This window comes from Schistosoma haematobium, chromosome ZW (assembly GCF_000699445.3).
Source record: "Schistosoma haematobium chromosome ZW, whole genome shotgun sequence".
NCBI classification, from domain to species: Eukaryota; Metazoa; Platyhelminthes; class Trematoda; order Strigeidida; family Schistosomatidae; genus Schistosoma; species Schistosoma haematobium.
Window position 1 is genome coordinate 26,298,628 of NC_067195.1, and position 1,288 is coordinate 26,299,915.

Consider the following 1,288-nt stretch of genomic DNA (forward strand, 5'->3'; position numbering starts at 1 on the left):
CTTAGAACAAAACAAGAAAGCATTTAAGAGACAAAAAAATAACACTGGATTTTAGGGAATGATGTGTGGACAACTTTATGCACTTTGGAAAACCTAGATGAACATCAATTATTAGTGTTGTAAACTTGCAAGTCAACAGATAACTAGAAGACAGAATCCATGACTTTGATGAAGAACTTTAATATTGAAACTAAAACCCTTCAGGGATAAGTTCCGGATACCTTTTTGGTGATCTCATAATGATCCAGTGAATAGAACATAACTAAATTGTGTCGATCCAAATGATGTTATAGTTTTCACGCAGACAAAGTAATACTGCCAACTGCCTAGAGATGTCACTCTTAAATGAGTTTACGATCAGGATTTAATAACTAGGGTTAAGATAAGATTTAAGATTAGAATTTGATTAATTACTAGGATGTAAGGTTTGGGATTAGGATGTACAGTTTAGTAGTAAATTTAAAGTAAACAGAAAGACTTTAATATAATTACCCGCCTTAGACCATCAGAGAATATAAATGACTAGTACACAATTTAAAAAAAACGAAGGACTCAACTACTAATATGTTGGCTTTACATGATTAATGAGCTTATCTAAGTTATCTAATGGTTCTTCGCCGTTGGAGTTACAACCGAAGTTCCAGATTGAGTTTGAATTCAATTAACATATGACATAATCCATAGTCCAAACCTTAAAGCCCACTTATAAATCATATACCTAAGAACTTATCCTGCTCCTAAACGTGACCACTGAAACCCAAGCAAAAAAGAAAAGATGGAGGCAGTGAAAATTCAGGCAAGAACTAAATTTCTCGCCTTTGGCGTATAGTTTTTTAGGGAAATGTTTCGGCGAAAGGGGGTAAAATACGCAGTGTTCAGTATTTGGTGGCCTTCCAAGACCACCAGAATGGACATGTCCATCCTGAAGATACCATGTGTGGTAGAGCGTGGGGTGCAGTGTGGAAAAATCCGGCGAAAAGAACGACAATAAAAGTACACAGAATGCATTCATAATTTGATAATAGAAGAAATGGGGTGAGAGTATAATTTACGGACGATGTTTGAGCGAAGCTGAAGTGACCCTGAGGGTGGACACCTACTGATTAGGACTAAATGAGGGATATAAAGCAGTTAGAATTCTCATTTACAGTTGATGGTAAGGGTTAAAAAGTAGACTTAGGGCTTTCATCACGAACTAACATCAGCTATAATGCCAATACGGATGAATTTTGCGCCAAAATTTGTGACTCGATATCTTGTATCTGATTGGTTCGTACATAAATTATAT